The following is a 25,778-nucleotide window of genomic DNA, read 5'->3' as shown; positions in this document are numbered from 1 at the left end:
AAGTATTTGGCAGCCCACAGTGTACTTGCGCAGACTCATGGTAAGGAGAGATGTAGTGAGGTCATACAACCACAATTCCCTGCTCAAAACAGGACCAACAACAACTAAATCATTCCTGCTGGGACTTTGTTAGTTCTGGCCTTAAAAACATCTAAGGGATGGAGGTTCCACCAGCTCCCTCATTAACCATTCCAGTGCTTCACCACCCTGTTAGTGAAATCGGGCTTTTTTTAATTTTTCTAATACCCAAGCTAGGCTTCTCACACTGCATCTTGAGACCATTTTGTCTTTTTCTGTCATATCAACACTGATAACAGCCTAGAGCTCCTTCCTCTTTGGAACCCTTCCTTTATTCAGATAGTGGAAAGCTTATATCAAAACCACCCTTATTCTTCTTTTCTGCAGACTTAATGAAACCCAGTTCCTTCAGCATTGCCTTATAAGTCATCATATTGGTAGTCCTCTGTTGTACTCTCTCCAATTTGTCCATAGCATTATTCTCCCGTTTTGCTTCTGCAGTGGGTAATGGATGGGAATAATCACTTTCTTTGATCTGCTGACATTGCTCTTGATAATAATGCCGAATATGCCAGTTGCATTTTTGGCAACAAGGACACAGTACTTGGGATTCTTCCATCCTAAGTGCAGTGCATGCACCTGTTCTTGTTAAACGTCACCAGGTTTCTTTTGGGCCAGTCCTCCTATCTACCTACAACACTCTGGGCCTAGGTGAATGGCACATATCTACCTCTCTGTCTCTCATGTTAGCCAGGCATGGCTTGCTCTTGTTGAATCCATGTTGACATTTCCTGATCACCTTCCTCTCCCCCAAGTATTTCAAAATGGAATCCTTGAGGACTTGTTCCACAATTTTTCCAGTGATTAAGGCAAGGTCTGTAATTTTCCAGATCTCCCTTCTTTTCTTTTCAAAAGAAAGATGGGAACTACATACGTCTTTTTCCAATTGTTTGGAAATGGCAGGTTTTAAAGAGATTCATCCCAGGAAGATTCAAACGTCACCTTTGCTTGCACACAAGGTAGTACTATAAGTGGGGGCTGGGTCTTCTTAGTGGTACACCTCAGTATTAGAGCACTGGAACTCTTCTCTCAGGAGAGCTAAAATCATAAAATACAGACCCAACCAGGTACAAGTGCTTTCAGGCAAAAGCACAGCAGGGTTGTTCAGTTGTACAACCTGATCATTCAGTCTGTCCTGATGCCTCCCAACAAGACCATGCACCTCTGAGGAAAAGCAGCAACTGTTTAGCAAGGCTATTCCTGTCTCTGTGTTCACTCCTGAAGAGCTATCGCCATGACCATCAGGATGTGGTTGATTTTCAATGACAAGTTGGAGAAATAAGCGTGAATTTACTTATTAGAATAGGATACTAGAATGTAGTAATATTTGTAGTCTACTACAAGGATATGGTTAGTCAGGTCTTTTACTGCTCACGTTCTCCTACTATTTGTTTTCTCTGTCATTAGATTGTAAGCAACTTGGTGACATGATCGTCCCTTCCTTACACGTGCCAAGTGTGATGTTGTGGGCACTACCAATATTAAAATGCCAGAGTGGAAAGCGTAAATATAAATGGCCCAATTCTATGAGGTGGTGAAAGGAACTGAAGGCACTGAGCACCTTACAGGGTCAGGCCAAGACTAAATACAAAGCAGGCCCAAAAGTTGAGTCATGTTTAGGTGCTTACTGTATATAATTGAAGCTAATGTGTACTTCCCCCCCACACACACATAATGTCTCAATACAGATTTTAAAAGACAAAATCAAGGGACATAAAACACTGTTGTGTGTAAATTTGATTGTAGATTAATTACACATAAAATATACACACATATAATTTTAAATGATAAAACAAGAGAAGAAAAAACATTGTATGAAACTTAATCCAAGTCTAAAAGTGACACACACTGTTGACTGCATTTTCTGAGAAAATATTAATGGTTGGCATGGTGACTGAATAAGAAAACCAGAGGGCTCACCGTATAAATACCTCTGAACTGTGCAGACAGTGCTTTGATTCCTAAAGCTTGCAGTCAAATTGAAAATCACAACCTTGGCAATTGTCAGCATGTTTCCCAATCTCATCATGGAAAGCAAGCTCATTGCTTCTTGGAGTGTTTGCCTTCTAAAACCATGCTATAGCAGAGGGGGAGAACACAGAGCATGAACAACAGATTATCACTGATGGTTGTTACAGGCTGTGATATGTTGAATTCTAACCACGGTTGAAGTTTCAGCACATGGCCTTAGCATGTCAGTTAAGATCAATTTCTGCAACTGGAGGCATAAATTGACTAACAACAGTGAGGAAGCTGCTGGATAAAATACTGATGGGGAGGATAAACACACACATGCACATGTAGGCTGCGTCTACACGTGCACGCTACTTCGAAGTAGCGGCAGTAACTTCGAAATAGCGCCCGTCACGTCTACACGTGTTGGGCGCTATTTCGAAGTTGAAATCGACGTTAGGCAGCGAGACGTCGAAGTCGCTATCCCCATGAGCGGATGGGAATAGCGCCCTACTTCGACGTTCAACATCGAAGTAGGGATGTGTAGACGATCCGCGTCCCGCAACATCGAAATAGCGGGGTCCTCCATGGCGGCCATCAGCTGGGGGGTTGAGAGATACTCTCTCTCCAGCCCTTGCGGGGCTCTGTGGTCACCGTGGGCAGCAGCCCTTAGCCCAGGGCTTCTGGCTGCTGCTGCTGCAGCTGGGGGTCCGTGCTGCATATACAGGGTCTGCAACTAGTTGTTGGCTCTGTGTATCTTGCACTGTTTAATGAAAGTGTGTCTGGGAGGGGCCCTTTAAGGGAGCGGCTTGCTGTTGAGTCTGCCCCGTGACCCTGTCTGCAGCTGTGCCTGGCTCCCTTATTTCGATGTGTGCTACTTTGCCGTGTAGACGTTCCCTCGTTGTGCCTATTTCGATGTTGGGCTGAGCAACGTCGAAGTTGAACATCGACGTTGCCAGCCCTGGAGGACGTGTAGACGTTATTCATCGAAATAGCCTATTTCGATGTCGCAACATCGAAATAAGCTATTTCGAAGTTGGGTGCACGTGTAGACGTAGCCGTAGTGTGTAATTTTTCCTTTCCAGTCAAGCTTAAGCATAAATGCTTTGAGCACAACCTCTCACACATATGCCCTCCCAGGGTCTCCCATCCCAGACTAAAGGAATGACAGGAATATCCAATGGGAGTTGGGATCTTTCCCTTACTCCCACCATGATAGGATAGCTCCCCCAGCTGAGATTCAGGGGTGAAGAGGCCTGGCTTTTTGCAGCATGGGAAATTTTCTGTCTACGAGAAGAATATGAGACAGAGATGAGGTAGAGGTGGATAGGAAAATGGTGGCCTTACTCCATGAATAGAGTAGATGGTGTCACAGACAGAACAGAAATATATCCTTTAGCCCAGCTCATCCTAGCTGTGTCTACACGTGCACGCTACTTCGAAGTAGCGGCACTAACTTCGAAATAGCGCCCGTCGCGGCTACACGCGTCGGGCGCTATTTCGAAGTTAACTTCGACATTAGGCGGCGAGACGTCGAAGTCGCTAACCTCATGAGGGGATCGGAATAGCGCCCTACTTCGACGTTCAACGTCGAAGTAGAGACCGTGTAGACGATCCGCGTCCCGCAACGTCGAAATTGCCGGGTCCTCCATGGCGGCCATCAGCTGGGGGGTTGAGAGATGCTCTCTCTCCAGCCCCTGCGGGGCTCTATGGTCACCGTGGGCAGCAGCCCTTAGCCCAGGGCTTCTGGCTGCTGCTGCGGCAGCTGGGGATCCATGCTGCAGGCACAGGGTCTGCAACCAGTTGTCGGCTCTGTGTATCTTGTGTTGTTTAGTGCAACTGTGTCTGGGAGGGGCCCTTTAAGGGAGCGGCTTGCTGTTGAGTCCGCCCTGTGACCCTGTCTGCAGCTGTGCCTGGCACCCTTATTTCGATGTGTGCTACTTTGACGTGTAGACGTACCCTCGCAGTGCCTATTTCGATGTGGTGCCGCGCAACGTCGAAGTTGAACATCGACGTTGCCAGCCCTGGAGGACGTGTAGACGTTATTCATTGAAATAGCCTATTTCGATGTTGCTACATCGAAATAAGCTATTTCGATGTTGGCTTCACGTGTAGACGTAGCCCCTGACTCCCAAGAAGGGGCCCAAGACTATCACCCTGGGTGAATTTCAAGAAACATTTAAATCAGAGAGTTTTAATTTCATGGTGAGACACCTCAGAGACATCAGAGGTTCAGTTTCCTGTTTCTGTCTCATCTTCCCACATAATATAAGCCTAGATGAGACAAAAATAGCTCCGGGCGGGTGGGGGTGGGGCCAGAGAGATAATAAGTAGGGATAATAGCATGAGCAGTTTATGTTGGGATAGCTCATGGCAACCATTGTAATATGGGTACCAGTGACCTATGCCTCTGGATCCACCTGAGAACAATCTGTTCCCAGGTTCTACTTCTGGAGCTTGTGGAATGGGTCCTCTGAATTTTTAGAGAGTCAGGAATGGGGCAGGAAATCCATGACTGTGTCTCCCAAGGTGACTGTGTTTTTTGTCAGACACTTATGTGTAGCACCTCGGCAGAATGTGACCCTTAGACACCCAAACTGAACGACATAAGAGCACCGAAAACATGATTTTTGTTTACCAAATGAAAAACCAAGCCAAAATAACAAAATAACTTGCAAAGTATACAACATGTAGAGCTGAATTAATAGCAGCATCAAAGTAGTTGCATGTTGCTCTCAGATATGCTAGACTGAAACATCTTTCTTTCATTTCTGTAAAACATTGACAAAGACTACATCTCACTGTCCTGCTGGAAATCTTGGAGGAATGACAAAAGGCAAAAACTCTTTGAGATATCTCAAGATTCTTCTGGTGTGGGACCTGGGGTTTGCCCCATGTGAAGCAAGAAAATGTTCTGCTATGCCAAACCTTATGGATTCACTGAGACATAGATGAACCTTGAGCAATCTCTGGGGACAGAGGGCAATCCACGCTAACCCTGTCCCTCTCCCTCTTTCCCTTTTCAAGCATTTGTGGCAGTCTCTAGGTCTGCTCTTTAAGGAAAGATCCTCTTTGCAAACAGATGCCTGCAGAAAATGTAATAGAGTCTCAAAGCTGTATTAACATTCCTGTATTATGTCCACAGATTGAGCCTTGTAGTAATATGAATTCCACTCCCCCAGAGTCAGTGTGGATTGTCCTATGTCCCCAGAGATTCCACCTTCTCACCCCAGATTGGTTGGATGTAGTGTCCGGGGAAGGCAACCCACTTTAGATAAGGCTGGCAGTATGTTTGCATGGTCAAGGAAAATGCCATGCACAGACCAATATATTATGATTCAAATCTGAATGGAATAATGCCTTAACTGAAGTAAACGTAAATTCAGACCATTAAATACATCACTTGCAGAAGACCACATGTTTACTATCAGGAAAATAAATGGATGATTATTTGCATTTATACAACGAGAATGAGACGCAGTTATATGAAATGCCAGTAGGACCATCTTAATGGGGAAAGTAATAGCTTTTGTGTCTGATGAGAGAGAGAGAGAAATATTTAGAGAATAATAATGGACAGGACTGATTAAAGGAAACAAATGGATATGGGAGCTATCCCAGGGGGTAGAACGTGCCAAAAATACTATAAGCCCAAAATGAATAAAATCACCTTGGAAGTATATATGCAACTGGGGAAAAAAGATACCATGAAAAATGAGATGGGCATGACACTCACTAGAAACACAACTTAGGCAAATGGAAACATATGATTTAATATCTGGACAATGCAAAAACTAAATAATCCTGTGGAGGAAATTAAGCTGATACCTCCTGCCTGCTGCAGAGAGTTATATGAATTAGATTGAGAGTGAATAAATTAAACATCGACTCCTTTCACATTTAGCAGAATTGACAGCGTACGTGGAAGTTGATGGCAAAACAATTGAGACTCCAGTATAAGAACAGGAAATTATGGAGTTGGTGACAAAAAAAAAAAAATCAGCCAGAGTAGGGAACATATAGGAGCAATACTCACACTTACTTTGCCGACATACCAAGAAAATATTACACATACTCGGGCTTTGCAGGTACGAGTCAGAATATCCGCCCCAGAGAAAACACACTCCAAAAAGTGGTTTAGGACCTTAACTAACATTTTTAGAAGGCATATTGGGCCTAGGAACCACATTTATGAAGATATTTATGGGCCACAAGGTATAAATAGATGTCTAGTGGGATTTGCAAAAAGATCTTAACTTTCTATATGTATTTAATGACTATTAAGCACCTAACTCAAAGTCTTTTGAAAACCTTCTCTATGTATACTTTCTGGCAGTTAAGCACCTTTGTAATTCTGGCCCTTAGACACATAGCCCTTTTTGATTTCAGTGAGCCTTAGGCCCTTAAGTATCTCATCCACAAGTTTTGAAAATGGAGCTTGGGATGCTAAATCACAAAAGCACTTGTGGAAAAATTCATACATTGTCTGTCTTGCAATGTCTCTCTGATAGTGTGAATTTTCACTCAGGTTTTCTGACTAATGACAGCTGGTTGGTGGGGAGTGAAGGATGAGAGTTAGTTTTATTTTTCCATCATAATTTTTGTTGATAATCTCCAGTCATCCCTAAAAATAACCCTTCCGAAGCAGTGTTACAGAATAAGCCACGGTCCCTAATCACCAATATTCCTATTATTACTAATGAATATTGGCAAATCTGTTGAACCACGTGTGATGGGGTGTCATCACATAATTCCCTTTGGGTTGTTCTCCAGTGTTTCCATCATGCTACTGACACCCACCTTCTTAATCTCTGCGGCTTCCCACCATCCTGTCCTCGTGGGCCAGATCCTCCTGTCTCCCCAGACACAGAACAGAGTTGGGGTTATTGTGCCCCCTGCAGACCAATGAAAATGAGGAACCTTTCCAGCTCTGGGGGGATACAGTTCCAGGGCACAGCACACAGGAAACCAACTTACAAATGGGGCCAAAACCCCAAATAAATCCATCTTTTGCTGTGTAAAGGTTTTACATAGTGAAAGCACATGAGGTAAGCTCCCCTTATCAATGAGAGATCTGCACAGTGGTTCCTCCCCCAGGTAACAATGATTTACTCAGGGTCTGATAGTAAACAAAGGTGTTGTTATTAAGGACAATAAAACAGGATTTAAAGTGGTTGCAAAAGACAACAAACTAAATTAAAATGAATAGATAACACGTACCTAGTTCTCCTTCCCTAAGAAATTTGTTATATACAAATTCTTACCCTCAACAGCTGTTCTTACTTCAGGTATAAACTACAAATTCAAAACAAATTCTTTTTGTCTGACTTGGGTCTTCAGCCCTCTTTAAATTCTCTCCGGCCCCCTTAGGGTTTGCTAGGCAGCTTTCAAGGCAGCTGGACAAAGACAAAGTGCTGAGAACACCCCATGCTTAAATAGATTGTCCCCCAGGGTGGGAACCTTTATTTGGCATCTCCCTTCCAAGGGAAAAAAATTATTCAGGAGGGATTCTAGTAACAGGTGGTATGGTCACATGTCTTTCTAGAACAACCACCTCCTAGACTTACAGGACTAAGGAGACTATTTAAAAGTTGTTGACCTAATCACCAAGCCTTTGGGCTTCTGGGGTATTAATAATGTCTCTCATTAGAACATTTAGAATTATAAAGAGTTTCACACTTCTCACTTCTAACTCCACACACAAGAATGATACATGCCCAAGAATGGGATATACAGATTCAGCAGACTGTAAAATGAAAATTGATATGTTACATATAGTGTTTTGTTTAAAGCATCTTAAAGTTATGAATATTCATACTCACAAGCCAATTTCACAAAGCATTAGGGGGGCATCACAGCGGGTAGGAGGCATTTTGAAAGTAGAGTTTAAACATGCTTTTTTGCAGAAGAGCAGCCTACTGAAGTTTTAGGTTATAGCAAAACTTTCCTGACAGAAAGTGGAAACTGTAGCAGGAGAAAGGATAATTTCAGTACTGACACCTCTCTTTCTTATTATTTACACCAGCATAAGTCAGGAGTAACTCCAGTGAATTCATCTATTCATGGCCACTGGACACTTTGGACAGTCTGTGCATAAGTTACTGTAGCACTGAAGTTGCTCTGAGTTATGCCAGAGGGATAAGCAGGACTTCAGCTGCTTTAAAGTGACAAGGCTCACAAAGGCTAACTTTAGTCTCTCTCCTGTCTCCTATGCAACAAGTACAGGCAGAAAACAAGGAATCAGAGGCACTAGATGGTTAAATGTATGCCAAACCAAAGTGAGACAGAATTAGGCATTGGAAGCAGAACAGGATTATGGTAAGAAAGACGTTATATATATACAGAGAGAGAGAGCGTAGTCTGGCCTGGGGTTGGTGACAGAAATAATTAGGGATTAATTGGCAAAAAGATTTATCTTGCTTTAGAGTAGTAAGTCTAGGGAAAATGTATAGAACATGGAGCATGAATCTATATTACACATGATCCTAAAAAATGACTGATTCTGCAGCTGATAACGTAGGGGCAAAACAACTCTAGCTCTGCAACAACCCATGGGGAAGGCCAGAAACACTGTGGAAAGCAATTTGTACCCTTATAAGGCGCTATTTTTTCTGGAGTTCGCAGGTAGGGGTTCTAACTTGGTTTTGTGGGTGTTTGCCTCTCTGGTATAGCCTGGCTCTAAGAGTGTGAAATCTGTAACCCACTAGTAGAGTATGTCTTGGTCCTCCTCTATTGCCTGGGGCATGGAAAAGGTCTATGATTCCTTCTGCTTGAAACTGATAAACCCACCCATTTAGCTTATGTAATAGAGGGTTATGCCTTTGTTTCAGAAGGTTCATGATTGAAATCTCACCAATACCCCAAGCAGGGATACTTGTACTACCACTTCTATTGTCCTCTTCTTCAGGGATACAGAAATACTTCAATTTACACCAACAGTTCTCAACCTTTCCATACTACTTTACTCCTTTCATGGGTCTTTTTTGTCTTGTATACCCCTAATTTCCACCTCATTTAACAACTACTTGCTTACAAAATCAGACATCAGAAATCAGAAGTGTCACAGTACACTATTACTGAAAAATGGCTTACTTCCTCATTGTGGCTATATAATTATGAAACAAATTGATTGGAATTGAAATATTCTACTATACTTCCATTTGATTCTCGAGAATCTGTTTTCTGTTTATTCACCTTGTCATTCAAGAAGAAAGTGAATCAACAGTAACAACTGTGTTTTTCTTCACAGTGAATCTGTTCCCATTTACAGAGCTGATGGTGGGGTGACAAACAAGGATCTAGGCCACAGGGAGCTGAAGACAATTGATGGGTTTTAAAAGATACTTTATTAAAGGACAAGAGAAAACTGTACCATTGCATAGAAATGATACGAAGTGCAGCAAGAGACCACCCTGGCTTAACGAGAATGATCTAACAATCAAACAGGAGTGCCGTAAAACATGGAAACTAGGTAAAAGTACAATGGATGCATATAAACAACTAACACAAACATGAAGGGACAAAATTAGAAAGAGGAAGGCACAAATGAGCTCAATCTAGATAGGGATGTAAAGGGTAACCAAAAAACATCTACAAATATATTAAAGGCAAGAGGGAGATCAATGGCAGGGTAGGCCTATTACTCAATGAATAGGGAAAAACAATTACAGAACACATGGAAAAGGCAAAGGTGATTAATGACTTCTCTGTTTTGGTTTTCACCAAGAGGGTTTGTGGGGATTGGACACCTAGCATAGTGAATGATGGAGAAAATGAGGTAGGTTCAGAAGTTAATGTAAGAAAAGAACACGTTAAAAATTACTTTAAAAAGTTAGATGTCTTCAAGTCACAGGACCTCATCAAATGCATACTAGAGCACTCAAGGATCTGATAGAGGAGATATGTAAGCCATTTGCTAGCATCTTTTAGAAGTCATTGGAGACAGGAGAGAATCTGGGAGAGTGGAAAAGGGAAATATAATGCCCATCTATAAAAGTAGAAATACGGACAAACCAGAAAACTGCAGACACGTAACATTATCCTCTGTGTCAAGAAAATTACTGAAGCTCATGATTAAGAAATTAATTTGCAAACAACTGAAAGATAATAAGGTGAAAGGTAACAGTCAGTCTGGACTTGTAAAGAACAACTTATGTCAAACCAATGTGATAGCTTTCTTTGATAGGATAACAAGCCTTGTGAATAAGGGAATAGCACTAGATGTGATATACCTAGACTTGAGTAAAGCATTTAATACAGTCTTACACGACATTCTTATAAATAAACAGGGACAAAAATACAGTCTAAACAAGGCATAAGATGGGTACACAACTAACTGGATAACCATTCCCAAATAGTAGTTATAAATGGTTAACTGTCATGCTCGAAGGGCATGACAAGTGGTGTTTTCCAGAGATCAGTTTTGAAACCATTTATGATCAATATCTTCAGCAATGATTCAAATAATGGCATAGTTTGAAGATGATCCCAAGCTGTGAGGGTTTGCAAGTGCTTTGGTGGGTAGGGTTGTCATTCAAAATGAGTGGGACAAACTGGAAGAAGTGTTCTGAGGAATATAGGAGGAATTTCAATAAGGACAAATGCAAAGAACTCCACTTGGGAAGAAACAATCGGTTTCACACATACACAAAGAGAAATTACTCTCTAGGAAGGAGTACTGCAGAAAGGGACCTAGGAGTTATAGTGGTCCAGAAGCTAAATCTGAGTCAACACTGTTACACTATTGCAGAAACAAAAACAAAATAAAATAAAAAAGGACACATGATTCTGGGGTGCATTAACAGGAGTGCTGTAAGCAAGACATAATAAGTAATCCTTCTGTTCTGCTCTGCACTGATTAGACCTCAGCTGGAGTACTGTTTCCAGTGCTGGGACATTTCAGGAAAGATATGGAGAAACTGGAAAAGGCCCAGAGAAGAGCAAAATTAATGATTAAGGGTCTAGAAAACATGATCTCTGAGGGAAGACTGGAAAAATTGGGTTTGTTTAGTCTAGAAACAAGAAGACTGAGAAGGAATATGATTGAGCTTTTGAGTACCTAAAAGGAGGAGGGAGAGAAATTATTCTCCTTAAAGTCTGAGGATAGGACAAGAAGCAATGGGCTTGAATCGCAGCAAGAGGGGTTTAGGTTGGCCATAAGAGAAAAGTGCTTATCAGGGTGGTTAAACATTGGAATAAATTGCCTAGGCGGGTTATAGAGTGGCCATTACTGGAATTTTCTAAGATACCTCTCAGGGAAGGTGTAGATGGTACTTGGTCCTGACATGAGTGCAAGGGGCTGGACTTGATGACCTCTCTATGCTCCTGTCAGTGCTGGTATTCCTTCCATTGTTGTATGATCTAGTTGAGTTGATGTACCCAAAAAGACTTCTCAGTAACCCTAGTTGAGAACCACTGATTTACAGCATTGGCAGCCCTGCTTTTTCTATCAGGATTACATTAACTGAAATGGAAAATAAAAGGTAGCTATTGTTTATGGCATGTCGTGTACATGCCATTTATTTAGCATGCGGACAGTTGTTTATCCAAATGATGGCCACTGCTGCTTTCTTGTTGCACTACCCTCCAGCTCCTGACAGTGGCCACAGAAACTAATGAGGCAACCAACAAGTCAAATTCCATGAGTACCAGCTCAAGGAATCCCTACACTTTCATCACTGACAACCCAAACAGGCAGACTGGTGACATTTGTATCATCGGACCAAGTCTACATGTGTTACAGCTCACCATGATTATCAGTTTCCAATCATATTTGATACACTAAATGCAACCCTCATCCTATTATTGCCAGAGAACTCACTATTATCCCATTTTAAAACCAAGACGGAAGTGAAAAAGCTGTTCAGTACGGACTACAATTCAGAATAGGCTATGTCAATTTGAACAGCAGCACACTTTGGATAAGTTCACATTAGCAATGCAGGTAGCCTTGAATGTTCTGTAAAACCTCAACAATACTGGGGAAAAATAGTCATTCATCTACACAAAAAGTGCTCTAAGAGGAAAGAGGGGCAGTTTCCTAGTTTGTCTTTGCAAATAAGAAGCTATGCAGTTGTCTGAACAGCTGAAAAGCACTTGTGAAAATTGTGTGTTATTGATTTATTTTTCACATTTTAAATTCTGGCAGTATAAAAAGATCCTTCAGCATTCACTATCTTTAATGTTACAGTGACATCGTTTGTTTTATACATCAAACTGACAGCATCACATATTTTACTTTCTTTTTGAAAAGTTATTCTTTTGTCCTCACTAGTTAGATTCCTTCCTTCTAGAACAGGATTCTTGAGTTAGGCTGGCAACAAACACAGATGCGTACAGAGTTCTGTCTTCCAGGAGGCAGGCAGAAGGGAGTTTTTGAGAGGGGTTTTCAACTGTAGTTGTATATGGGACCTAGATCCTTTGGTTCATTACATGTAAATGACCTTGAGATGCTCATCTTATGCTCACCAACCTTCAGCAGGCAGGAGGTGGAACAAACCAAGGTTGCATTTGTTTTTCCTTTTCAAAATAGAACAAAGAGGGCTCAAAGAAAGAGTTTGGAGAGAAGGCAAACTATCAGAAACAAAAGTTGGGAAATGTTTTCCCTATTCCTATGCAATATGTTAACAAACAGTCTCCAGAGCCTACACTTAGGCTTTTACATTCCACATCGCTCACAAATAACTATGGGAGCCCTTTAGAGGGAACCCAAAAGTCTGCTTTCGTTTGCAAAAATAAAACGTTCACCGAGATTTTCTCATGGTGATTTTTGTGTGTTTGGTTTTTTAATTTAAAGTAAAGGCAGCTGAAAGACTTAAAAATAAATAAATAAATAAACAACTGTAGACTTTCCAGGGTTTCAATGGAAAAATGTCTCAATGAAGCTGTTGGACCAGATGTCCAGTGAAGAGAAAATATTTTGTCTGCAATGTTTGTCAGTATGTTTTCTTCAAAAGTCCTTCCCAAAACACTAGTCATGATTCATGACACAACTACAACTGCAATTAACAAACTTGTCAATATGAACAGTTTGTGGAAAGCTGTGGTATCAAACTGCCCCATGCTAGCAAACCACAGACTTGCTGTCTGCACTGATTCTGCTGAGGTGCATTAACAAGTCATTTGTGTAATTTCTTTAAGTTCTCTTTGAAACAGGGCTTGGACCTCAGCTTGTTACAAATAAATTGTTCATGCAGACAAGCACTAACTCCACTGATCCAGCTGTAAGGTGGGATTCTTACAAAGGCAAGGTTGACGGATTTAGCGCTACAGGCATGAACTACTATACCTAAAGAGTGAAGAATGTAGGATAAAGAATGAAGGCTTGCTAGGGAGGGTAGTAATAGACTCATATCCCCTGTAGATTGGGCAGAGAGGACACCGCTGATCATGAGTAATGTGGACTAGAGTTAATACAATGAAACAACAGAGGTTTTCCCAGAGGTATCATCAGTTAAAGTCTTTCTTGAATCAGCAGCAAATGCCTGGCTATGCAGTTGTGTTAGATGAGCCTTTTTTTTTTTTTTTTTTTTTCCTAAGAACCAATATTTCCTGGAAGCTGCATGACAGGGAAATAACACAGCTCTCCTGGGTTCTTAACATAGGAAATAAGAATTGGTTTCTGGCCAGGAAGATAAGAGAGCTATTTCGTACCTGGAAGTTGAGGCTGAGACTGTACGGCTACAGATACACTAGCGACTTTTGCCAACAAAACCCCAGTTTTGTCGTCAAAACAGGGAGAACATCCACACCCAAAATACTTTGTATGGACAGTTTGCCAACAGAACTCAGCACTTTTGCCAGCAGCGTTCTCCCTTTCAGCCATGAGGCATAACACTGCTGTCGACAGATTCTGTCAACAAAAACATGTTGTGTGGACTCTTTGGGCAGGTGTTCTCTGGACAGAGAGGGCATCCAGAACAATGGGCAGCCCTGCCTGGTGTGCTTCGGGGTGCCTGTTTTGTCGAGAGAGCAGCCAGGCAGTCTGGCCACTCAGTCGACAGAGCGGAGCGCTCTCCCAATTGGCTTGTGTGCGTGGCCGCACTCTGTCAACAGAAGTGTCATTGAGAAATCTCTCCCAACAGTGACTTCTGTAGACAGAGCCCTGTAGTATAACCATAGTCTGTGTGTATGTATGTTTTTTCACAGCATCGTTGAAAGGCAGGATTGGAAGGAACTTCTATAGGTCATCTGATCCTGTTCCCATTTGATATATTTCTATCTAGAAGGCTGGAGTGTGATTGTAAAGCCCCACATGCTTTAGGGAGAATGCAGTAGTGAACTGCCATGGAGATTTTGAATATGGAGAACAGTAGAAGTTCTACAAAAAAGCACACCTCATATGTTTCTTGACGTTACAAGTCAGAAGGGACTACTAGATCATCTACTCTGACCTCCACTTCCTGTCCCATAGGATCGTTTGAATCCCAGAGCTCAGAGAAGGGAGACCAGGGACATGAGGCCAAATCTTAGTATAATAGCCACAGGGAGAATGAAACAGCCATTAAAATGACAAACAAGCACCCTCCATGCCTCCAAATCATGATCTCTTCTCCCTTAATGAAGTCTGTGCAAATTTAAGTTACCAGCAACAGCCCCAAGTGATCCTGTTCTTAAAGGAGCAGCACTCTATTACTCATCCCCATAATGTCAGACATCAGTCATGCGCAGATTTCAATATTTGTTAGGGTTGGGGGGAGGGATTCCCTGCCAGGACCTGGCACCCTCTTGCCAAAGCATGAGCTCAATCACTATGAAAAATCTACTATTTTATTTTAAAAAAAGGATTTTCAAAGAGACTAAGAACATAAATTAATGGACTTTTAAAGGGAAAATCGAGACCCTTCAGTATTTTTAACTGAGTTTAAGCAATATTCCAAAAGGATATTCATATTCCTTTCAAATCTCTGTTCTCTTTGATCCAACAAGACTTAATGATGCTTGACACCTATTGCTGCTACAAGAGGTGACAAAAATCTTCTCTGAGGTGTGGTAATAGAATGAGTAATGAAGAATAGATTTTTCACCAGCATTGTATGAATGGTCTAAATTTCTTGATTCTCACTCCCTAAAGGTGATAAAATAGAAGCTTGTTTTCACACACACTGTCATAGGTAAGCCCAGTGTAAGTCATATATGTCAGGACTATGTAATTTTATGTGTAACTCTCATCTTACTTTTAATTATAAAAGGACCCGCAAAATAATAGCAGAGCAATGAAAAAAATCTGACCTCTTTCAAGAGAAGGTGACATGGAGCGCTCAGCTATTATTGTTATAGGAATAGGACTGTTGCTAAGCAACAAGTCTGACATTATATTGCACAGCTTTTGTATCTGAAGAAAATTGAGGCAAGGAAAAGTTTGGAAAGCTAATGAGGAAGAAATAGCTTCAGTGCAGAACAATCGATAGTGCACCTGACCAGAAAATAAACTATTAATGGGAGCAGAGAAAGCAAAGATACTTAGAGATACTTGAAAGCAAATTTATTATCACCAGGTGTGTTTAATTGGTTGCACACTAATTTCCTTTTATCCCTGTGTCCTTTCAGGGTGTGGATGGAGGCACTGCTTCCTTGTATATGGCTGCAATAGCATACAGAAACTTTTCTGCTCCATAAATGTTAACAGTTGCACAATAATGTTTTGATCACTTTATTTTCACTATACTGCCCAGAGCTAACACATTGCTGTGGAATTACCAAGCAGTGTCATTGATAATGTGGACAATGCCTGGAAGATGCCTGAACATTGAAGCAATGTCCACACTAGATAGTTTTGTCAACCAAACCCATGGAGCAGCCACACTAAATATTGATACCGTCAACAGAACTCGGCACTTTTATAGCCAGCCTTCTGCGTCTGCTCGATGAGGCAGAACACCTTTCTCAACCGAATCTGTCAACAACGACAACAAAAAATGTGGGGATTGAGGGGCTATGTCAACAGACAGGGCTTCAGGTCACTTGGGCAGCCTTGTCTGCTGTGCTTTCAGTTGGCTGTTTTGTCGCAAGAGTAGCCAGGCACTCTGGCCATGCTCTGTTGACAGAACAGATTGACAGCGATCTGCTTTCATATGTGGCCGCGATCTGTCGACCAAAGATTTGTTGGAAGATCTCTTCTGACAGTAACTTCTGTTGAGAGATTGCTGTAGTGTAGACATGGCCAAGTGAATATTTGTGATGTAAGTGGCATGTATCAATCAGGTACTGTAAACTGCTGCAACTTCAACTCACTTATGCAGGGGACTGGGCCAGACTGACACTGATACTCTGGTTTTATGTCAAGTTACTGCCCAGAGACTCTCCAGCAATGCCGAGAAATTGACAGCAATGCTGGGCCTCTGACAGGTGGTTGGAAGACGCTAAAGAGCAACCCCTCACCACCTTTTAGGTTCCGGAACCTGCCCCCACGGCCTTTGTCGGGGTGTGCCTCCAGGAGATATGGACCCATGCCAGCACCCCCTTGGGAAGACTAGGGCTGAGGAGAACAATGAGGCAGGCAACAGAATTTTATGAAACACAAACAATTAATTTATTAATACTCAGGGAAGGAACGGGAATATTATTGCAAGTTCTTATTCTAATAACAATATGCACTTACTTGACTTAAGAGGAAGATGATCATATTGAACACAAGGTTGTGATGAGGTCTCAGGTAAGTTTGGCACAGAGGTCAGTTTAAAAGACAGTAATAACTATGTATGTATTTTGAATTAAAAGGAGGGAGAGGGCACTACTCCTCTTACCCTTACCGGGATCGGGTCACTACTCCGATCCAAATGACAATTTTATAAAAGGCCGATGGAGGGTTTACCTCTCTGTCGAGCCAAGTAGGCAAATACGGAAAAATGGAGGCCACACCTTCACCTGGGTATGTATTTCTCCAATAAGTTGCTAACAAGTTACTAACAATTCCCCTCTAACTTAAGTATTAATAACTAACAATTATTATCTATAATTAACTACTAAAATAATTTAACAAGCTTATCTATTACTAACAATCCTACTTATTACTAACAACTTAACTATCTAACTAACATTAAAAGATACTATCTATGAAAAACAGATCAATTAAGGTAATAACAGTTTCAAATTATAAGCAGTCTTAGTAAATGTCTTTTTTGGACTAGAGTTCAGCCAGAGGCCAGCAAGGCCCGGCCTAAGGTCGGTCCTCGGGGTGCTGCACCTGCCCTGCCAGGCAGGCACACAGCAGGGGGATTGGCCCTGCTCTCCCACTAGGGGTCCCTTAGCTACTGGCTGAAGCAGTGATGCTTTGTCTGTAGGCCCTGCACAAAGTGCAGGCCTGCTGGTGAGCTAGGACACTTGTCTGGAAATTGTGTCAGGTCCAGTATTAGGCTGCTCTTGGCAGGCCCTGGGGTTCACTACACCAGGGACACAGTACCTGCGTGGACGCAGGCCAGTTGGACCCCTGGCGAGCTCCCCCACAGAGACACTGCCTTGCTGCTGAAGCTGCCGCCACAGGGATGCTGGGTGGTGACAGTCTTGTGCGTCACTGGATGGTGACAGTCTTGCGCCTTCAGTCTTCATCCTTCGCCCAAAGGACTGGCCTAGGGACTTGGCAGATGCTCTTATGAGCTGCACCTTCCCATCCAGGGCTGAGTAAAATGGACTGCGAGCCCTGCTTATATAGAAGGTCCTCATGAATAATTCATAAGACCATGTCCATACAGGTAAAGTCGTCAACTAGGTCCACCTTCTGGTGGAAAGTTCTGGAAACCATCCAGGCTCACCCAATCAGATTGCCCCTGTGCAAATCTGGACACCCCTGATTCATGAATATGGATGAGTGCGTGTAACAATTCAAATTCCCGGGGGAGCTACCGGTCAAAAAGAACCATTAGAGTTCTGCCAATGGTAAGCAATGACAGTTTAAAGCTTCATGTGTCTGAGGGGATTTTTCTCACACAGCCCCTTCCCACCAAAATCATGGTGTCCCTGACTCACGGGAGTGATAATGCCCGTACAGATGATTTACACACGACAGTTACAACAGCAAAAATTAGTGTCAGAGTGGAGACTCAGGCCTATTACATCTGAAAATTCAGGCTTATTTAGAGCATGTTCTGCTTATGTGTTACATCAGGTTATGGCACAGGCCAACATGCTGAACTGCCTACATCATGTGAAAATAAAAACTAGTAGGAGGCTTTTTTGTCATGAGGAGAAGAGAATGGAGGATGCAAGTTACATAGCCACTAGACTTCTGTTTAGTTACTTAGTCCAGTGTGTGACTGGAACTCAAAATATTTATAGAGCCAGACAACAACATAACAGAGCTCAGGATAATTAATAAATGCATATATGCACTGAAAATGTGACCTCAATTAACTAAGATACTACACAAATCAGCCTGTCCTCTGCTCTTTGAGCCATACACTATTCTCAATGTGTATGCAATACAACCACAATGACATCAGCAGGAGCTGCATGCAGACAAAGTAACATATGACTTATGACTGCTTAGATCAGTGTTTCCCAATTTTACGTGGCCATGGAACACTTCTGAACTCAAAAGAATTTTGCGGAACCCCATTCCCAGGCTTTATCCCCTCAGCTTCCATATCCAACCCTCTATCTCCAAGCTTTATCCCCCATCCCACAACCCCCTACCCCAGGCTTAACCCCTCTCAGCCCCAAACCTCCCCCATCATCCCCAGGATTAATCCACCTCAGCCCCAAACTGTCCCCTGGGACTAACCCATATGTGGCGCTTGGTGGAGAGCCTATGCTGGGTGATCACATGCACCCAGTGGAAGGAAAGCTGGCGTGCAGCTTTTCCGCTGGTGGGGGTGAGCCAAGCTATGACCACCAGTGGCCACTCGGGTGGCTGGGTGACTGAGGGTCTCTCTGCAGCTCCCTGCCCTGCCACCACTGAAATAATGGAAATTCAGTTGGTTTAAATGGTCATATCCCTCCCGCCATCCTGCTGGCCATTAAACCAGTTAAACTTAGTGCTACTGTTACAGTGGCAGCAGGTCAGGGCTCCACAGAGCAGTCAGCTATTGTAATAGAATTTTTTCATGGAACCCCCAGATACCTCAGAACTCCATCTGGGAAACACAGGCTTAGACTGGAATATTCACCCTGAACGCAGGTCTCTCATTTTTGCTTGAACAGATCTCTCTCATTTAAAACAAAAAAGCAGTCAAGTAGCACTTTAAAGACTAAAAAAATATTTTATTAGGTGATGAGCTCTCCTGGGACAGACCCAATTCATCAAAGCTCCTAACCTAATAAATTATTTTGTTAGTCTTTAAAGTGCTACATGACTGCTGTTTTTTTTTTAATTTTGCTAGAATACAGACTACCACTGCTATCTCTCTGTCACTATTCTCTCGTTTAAGAAACCTTGGGGAAAATCAAGATGTTCAGGTTTGAAGAAATAACATTTAGCTTTGAAAAGCACTCTTTCCCATCTACTGGTCTGGAAAAGGGTATGTCACAAGATGGTAAAATCAAGAGGAAAATCTATAAACCTTTATTTTTTTAGTTATTTAATTGAGTCTATGATATACCAAGCTCTGAGGGTCTTTTCTTGAACGACAACCATTAAAATCATTACCACTTTGCCTTTTGATTAATTAAATTTGCATGCTTATTATCACGGTATACCTGGTATTCCCTGTACTGTTAATTATTTGCGAATGGCAGTTGGAAAGATTTTACTAGTGACCAATAAACCTGGGGAATATATTTGAATCTCAGTTATTACACATACTTGGCTAGAATTTTAACATGTGCACATATCTCAGACAAGAAATTAACTGAGAAGAATCCGTAATTCTTGCTCTCAGTCCTTATATTTTGAACGTTATGGCAAGTTGACAGCACTGTACATTACATGGTTGGGTGAGCACGATGGAGTAGGAGAGGAAAGAGAAGGTGTGATATTGCTGGGTATTGTTAAATGTATGGTCAAGGAATTCTAAAACCTTTAGAATTTAAAAAATGGTGGTATAAGTTGGAACTTTTAGAAACAGTTTTGGTGCATGTTTCTTCTAGATATGCAAGACTGGAAGGGTGGATTTGTGGCTGAGGCACTGAACTAAAATTCAATTTCCCCTGTGACCTACTCACTGTGTGATTTAGTTTCCTATCAGCAAAAGAGATGTAACAACTTCTCCGAGTGAAAGGAAGCATCGACCATAGTCAGGCTGCTCGTCTAAATTCCCTGCTCAGCCACTGATTTCCTGTGTGAGCCTGGGTACGTCCATGGGCATCTCTGTGCTTTGCGTCTCCTGGTGGGGTAACAGCTTTCCCCTACCTCAGATGTATTTTGTTAAGATAAATACATTACAGGTTGTGAAGTGCTCAGATACTGTATTAATCAGAGCTTAGTAATAGCTAGGATAGATAAAAATACTAGTTCTGGGGATAATAGGAGAACTGATACACAGAAGCTGTTCTATGGAAGCTTTTCTGCATTATACAAAAGCTGCCGTACACAAGCTTTTCTACGTTTTTTTAAAAAAAATTATATTAGAAGAATATAATATTTAAGCTTATCCTCCCACACACATGCAATCAGCAATGCAATTTGGGCAGTCATAATTCCCTGATTCCAGATCATAGATCCGCATCCATGAAGACTACTGGCATGCAGATCTATAGACCTGCTGTAACACATCAACAGCACAAAATTCTCTGTTCAGAAGAACTTTCTCAGCTATAAATCAACCACCTTTGTCCCCATCCTTCAAGTGCTCTAAATGTTTTGGAAATAAAACCAATATATTCATCCACAACAGCATAAATAAAAAAAAAATACACCAAATGTGGAGCTAGCATGGTGTGGTGGATAGGACCCAGGATTAGTTTCAAGCCACTTGTATGCTATACCTTATTCTGACACTGCTTTGTGACCCTGGCCAAGTCATTTAATCTCTTTGAGCCTCTGCTTTTCTCTCCCTCTGTGAGTGACTTGATGATTCAGACCACCAGCACATTACGTTTGCATACAGCCTGCTGCCACATGGACCTGATGGTTGCTAGGCACCACTTTAACACAAATAATTAACAATATTTTAAAACAAAGTCACATATTTAGAATGGTCTTAACAAAGAAAGCAGTAACAAGTAGTTTCCCCTCCTTATTCCCCTTTTTATGGGCTTCTCCTTACCGTGATTCAGATGAGGGCCTGAATTAGCCATGGTCATTTCCATGTATGTCCTGAAATATGAAATTCATAGGTCATATGAGACACTCATGTTGTGTTGCGGGGGGCGGGGATGGGAGTCTAGATTTTGCATTAGGAAAAACTATTTCACTATGAGAGTGGTGAAGCTCTGGAATGGGTTACCTAGGGAGATGGTAGAATCTTCTTCAGTAGAGGTCTTTAAATCCAGGCTGGGCTGATTTAATTGGGATTGGTCCTACTTTCAGCAGGGGGTTGGTCACAGTCTCCTGAGGTCTCTTCCAATCCTATGATTCTATGATAATTGCAATTTATGCTCTTTATTTCTCTTGCCCCAGCATAACTTAATTGAGTGGGGTTACTCCTGATTTACATTGCTGCAAGAACAAACTACCAAGCCCAACACTATCAACTAAATCAATTTTCTACTTTTCCCAGGAAAATTATTGCAAGTCCTGCAAATTGCTCAGGGAAGACTTATGAGGGATTTCTCTCTTCCTTCTCTCCTCCTCTTCTCCACCCTTCATTTATGAAATGTCACACTGCGTGTGTATCTGAGTCTCCTTAGATTATAGTTTCACTAAATTCTCTGTTTAGAAAGCCATCTTGTTATGAATATTCATCACTCCTTCTCTATGAGCAATAAAATACATTTCATTCTGTACATTATATTTCCATCAAACATCCACTCTCTCTGTGAGCTGTAAATAAAATTTTGAACCTTAGAGAAGCTGCCATCTAGAAAATGAGCTGGGGCTAAGCAATGTAACTATTCACTTTCAGATGCCCAATGGGAATTGCAATGCAAGCACTATTTCATGCTCTGGTGTCCACCATCAGAATAGATGCTCACAGAAATCCACCTTTTGGTTAAGGGCAAGAAATTGCTTATGCAGATGCTAGCTCACCCTTGAGCAAAGTGACATTGTCATTAAATTTTTCACTCAATTACAAATGCTTTTCTTCAGCCTGAATGTCACGCAATATCGGAATGTAAAAGGCAGAATTTCTTACCAAAGGGGGAGTTACTTTATGGGAATTCTATTGCACAGCACAGTAGGAGCTACTCTTTGAACTGCACCTCGGAGTGTTACGTTATTGCAGATTATGTTAGTTCACAACAACAGTTAAGTGCTGTGATCTCAGGAAAGTGTATAATGTCTCTTGTGCAAATGAGAACATGGGGACATACTGAATATTTTGTCTTCACTATTATGTAGGTTCAACCGTCTTCATGCACTGCTGAGAGGAAGTCTCAGCTCTGCACTAAAGCTCTAAGCTCTGCCTAACCCTGGCAGAACAGTCAGTGAAGGGGATAGTAAAGCCACCCTAGGGCACAAGCAGAGCAGAAACTGCACTGCCTGTTCCAGTAGCAGGTACCAGCACAGGGAGTGGTGGGAGGTGGCCAGAATGGTCCTGAGTCACAACAGTACAGACTAGCCCAGAGTGGAGTCCTACCTTCTGTCAGCCTAAGCACTCTCTGCCTCTGGGAAGTGTATGCAGTCACCCATCTGTTCTTGTATGGAAGGGCAAGCACTGTGTTAGTTACCAGTGAGTCAGTCATCAATGAGTGCACATGGTCCCCTGAAAATAAGGAACAAATGGGTCCAATGAGAGTCAGCTCCTATGCACATCTCCCCAGAGAGCTCTGCCATTGCACCTCCCTCTTGGCTGGCAACACTTTTCTTGTCATTTTTCTCTGTTGACTGTCTGCTGCCTGTCGCATCAAGCGATTATGCCATGCTCGTGTGTTGGTTTCATATTTACTATGGTACTTAAATTACAAGGCCACCACCACCATTGGCCAAAACTGAAAAAATCTCATGCCTCTGGATGGTAAATAGCTCACTGGTCAGATTTAATATTTCCCATTCACACAATTTCATATGTTTGATTCCTATAGAGGGCTAAATTCTGATTCTTCTTACAATGGTATAGGTCCAGAGAAACTCCATGGGTTGCATTAAAACTAGTTGATAGATGAACAGAGGGTTTCATTCCCTGGCACACCTTTCATAAGTAATAAACTCACAAATGGGATAACTGGAGTTTTTCAGACCCCCAGAAAAATATGGTCAAGAAAATGGTTCAGGGTGATATTTATTGTACTCCTAGTCCTTAGTAGCAATCTTTTTCTTTTCTCCCACACAGCATTTTTTCACGTTACATTGAAGAGGAGAAAAAGAAAAATGTGAGAATGATACAAAAATATGGAAAAAACCTTAATGCCCAGAATTGAATGTACACTGAGACCCCTTTCTGGTAATAACAGAACTTACTGCACATGTAAATCAGAACCAGTGTTTCCAGAAGATTAGCCAAAGTGTATTTCTACTATTGCAGACCCCATATCCTACTCAGTCAATGCTGGGCTTGACCCATCTGCATTGAAATCAATGTCTGCCTTTGAAAACCATCACAGCTGAGGTCATAAGCCAACCTTAGCTATTAGAGCTTAGGAAGAATTTTTCCCCAGGTGACAGACAGTGACACTTTATCCCATAACTGCCTTTTGCAAGGTTTTTGACCCTTCCTTGAGGTACCCAGTATTGGCCCCTGTTAAAGACAGGATATTCCAGCTTCATTTTGGATCAAACCCTCAAAATGTACCAGGAATAATGAATGTTTTGCCAAAAAAGGGCATTGAATCAATTATGTTCCTGGGTGTCACGGATATTAAATTTCTATATCCTGGAAAATTAGAGGGTTTATGAGTTTTTTGCACTCAAAATAAAACTGGAAAATCGGGGGGGGGGGTTCCCCCTAATTTGTAATTTAAATTAAGACTCTAACCCCACAGGCTGTTCGTTTTTGTTTTTTTGTTTTTTACTAGGTACATTTTAAAACTTTTTGTTTTGTTTACTGCAGTTCTTGCAAATTCTTTCTGCTAGACAAAAACAACAAACAAGCCACAATGTTGCATAGCCCAAAGAACAGAATATTTCCTAGATGGTTATCAGGATCATTTTCTGCAATCCGGTCCCTGATTTGCACTTTGTCAACTCGTGGGTGGAGAGTGCCCTTTATTTTAGTGACCAGTCTGCAGCCCCAGATTGCAAGCCACAGCATCCCTCAGTGCCAACTGGAAGAGGTCACACCATACCATAGACCACTTCAGGCCTGGCACACTTATTGCTCCAATGCACTCTTGTCATAATCCATATTAAAAACGTGCCATACTTGTAACATGCTCGTCATTGGTATTATTTCATGATGTAGCTATGGGAGGTGCATAAAGAATGTTTTTTCAAAGATATTTTGCAAGCAGTGCTTAAACCGAGGCCATCCTGGACTAAAAGTATATTTTACCTGTTTTTCTGTGTAGACTGAACCAGGAAACACCTTAGTGTACAATATAAAATGTGTATACTTAGAAGATAAACAAAGCCATCAACGTAAAGGAGCAGAAAGACCCAGTCATGCCAAACAGTCTTCCTGGCTCTTGAAAGAGAGGCCATAGACTTGGGGAAACACAAGCAAAGGGAGAAGGGGATTTTTGGCATTCAGTACCTAGACGATAAAGCTGGGGAGTGGAGCAGCTCCCTTTGAACTCCTAAGAAAACAAGGTCCACTTGGTCTGAGCACCAAGGGTAGTTGAAACCAAGTGTGAGTGAGAAACCTGCTTACACAAAGATAGTAATTTATTGTAGAGCTCTGCACAGAGACAGCATTTTTATCTGCTGATGAGGATATCCATAGGCAAATCAGTATACTCCGGTCCACAGGGCTCTACTCCTGAGAACCAGATCAGAATGTGGTACCGTCACTACAAGGACACAGTGCCCCATGTTGGCAGGTCCTTCCAGCTGTGTAGCTGTACCGTCCTCAGCCCTGCTGCCCCACCGTCCCCCAGCCACATCTCCCTTCTGGGATGGTATAGCTCTTATGGGCAAGGGGTTGGGAGTGGAACAGCTGAAGGGCCAGGAGGAGCAGATGGTGCAGAGTGCTGGTTCCTGGTGGGCAGCACCATCTTCTGCTCATTTGGCTGGTTCTCAGGAGTAGAGCCCAGCAGAAACTTGATTTCTTCCTGTAGATATCCACATGCACAGACAGAAATGTATAATCACTGAGGACTCTAATGTTAAGTTCAGCTGCTAGAAAGTGTATTTTCTTTTGTATTCCTTGTCACTGTACCTGCCTTCTATTTTTACTTATCAACTCATTATCTGTTCTTTGCTAATAAACTTATTCTTGCTTTTATTACAGAACTATCTGAGTGCAGTGCAGTCAAATGCAGATTGAAGTCCTCAGCTAAACTAATAGGCTGGTGTTTGCTCTATCCCTTTGAAGGGAACAAACTTGACTTCTGAGAGCATACAGTGAGATGGACTGGGCACTTCAGGGGAGACAGTTTTGGGAGGACTGAAGACCATAAGGCTGTAGTTTCTACCCTGTGAGGAATAAGCATGTGGGTGGAATCCAGGACAGGTGTCAGTGTTCTGAATCAAAGCTGCACATCACAGAAGCAGCCAGAGTTACAGAGTAGTTGGGGACAGATCTCATGACAAGTATGGGGGAACTCCCAAAGTTTTGAATGTTTCTAAGACTTAAAAAAATAGTAAACCTTAAATTTGTGTCATAACATTTATTGTA

The sequence above is a fragment of the Carettochelys insculpta genome, chromosome 5 (genome assembly GCF_033958435.1).
Source record: "Carettochelys insculpta isolate YL-2023 chromosome 5, ASM3395843v1, whole genome shotgun sequence".
Lineage (NCBI taxonomy): Eukaryota > Metazoa > Chordata > Testudines > Carettochelyidae > Carettochelys > Carettochelys insculpta.
The sequence above is the reverse complement of the archived record's forward strand: the minus strand, read 5'-3'. Positions refer to the sequence as shown.